Source organism: Cupressus sempervirens, chromosome 5 (assembly GCF_028749045.1).
Source record: "Cupressus sempervirens isolate cs-2001-9-10 chromosome 5, ASM2874904v1, whole genome shotgun sequence".
In the NCBI taxonomy this organism is placed as follows: domain Eukaryota; kingdom Viridiplantae; phylum Streptophyta; class Pinopsida; order Cupressales; family Cupressaceae; genus Cupressus; species Cupressus sempervirens.
The window spans coordinates 593,999,262-594,000,582 of record NC_143122.1 but is presented as its reverse complement, the minus strand read 5'-3'; positions in this window follow the sequence as shown (position 1 = coordinate 594,000,582).

The window sequence follows — 1,321 nt, the reverse complement described above, 5'->3', positions numbered from 1 at the left end:
CTATTTATTCGATTATAACCTATGGTTTGACCACTTTATCCTAAGTTTCTTATTTAATTAAAAGAAGATGCTCCATTTTAATTAAATAAAAATCCCCCACTTCTCACTTATCGTAAGTGTGCACACATAAAAAATTATTCATATTTTGAAAATAAAATAAAAGGCCTTTTGTCTCACATAGGGTGCACACTTTCCAAGGTGGGTGGAATATTCATTCTCCTCCACACATATCTCCCACTTTTGAACTTTTCCATTGATCTTGATTAGGTGAGATGCTTGTGCACATGGATCAATCAAGATCTATTCTCCACCCTTGATTAAGCCTCTCTTAGCTTTTAATCTTAACCGTTCATTCTTCTTTAAAAGAGAGGGCTCTCTCCTTTTTCTCCAATCCTTACACTCTCATGCTAACATTATGCATTCTTGGTAGCTTAATTTTCATCTTACATCTCATTTAGTTTAGTTTTTATTTTACATTGTACTTTTGTTGTGATTCTTGGATGCTAACACTCTTGCTGTCATCTTTGAACCTTTCATTCTATGGTGCACCTTGAAAGGGTTGCATGACTTAGTTCATTTGAGAGCCACTATGTGTCTACTTGCACATTTTCACATCATGGATAGAGAGCTATAATCTACCTCTTGAGATGCTCTCTTTCATGGGTATTCTTGAGAATCAAGATTTATAGAAGTGTACCTACTCTTTTGTATACATTTTTGGCAATCACTTTGGGTTTAGAATCAAGATTGTAGCTCCATTTTCTTGCATTCTTTTGATTTTAGTAGTTTAATCTATTTGTTTTTTTTGTTGCATTTCACATTTCCAATTTTTTCAACAACTTATTGGATTTAATCAAGTGGTTATGTAGGGTTCTTACTTTGGTTTATAAGGCTATTGTGCATATTGAATTGAAGGAAAAAACCCTAGGATTTTGAAATATTTGATCATATCTTCCAAATAGATTGGTATTTGGGTCTAAAATTGTTTTTGCAATTTTCCAATGAATCAAACATGAACCAGACTAAAATTCATATGTGTTCAAACTAATTTGCATGAGTTATGATTGTTTCTTTTTTTTCATGAAAATCTATATTTGGGAACAAATCAGAGCTTTTTTTAGAAAAAATATTACATTTTTAGGAAGGTCTCTAAATTCTACAATGGTTAGTTCTTTGTGTTTTGAATTTAGATGTCACATTAGGGCTCATTAACTCAATTTGAAAAAAATGGTCTAGTTTGAGAAAATGGGTCCCTAGGGCACAAATTAAGAGGTATTCCCAAAATTTGTGCATTCTTGGAAATCTATCTAGTTTTTAGTAG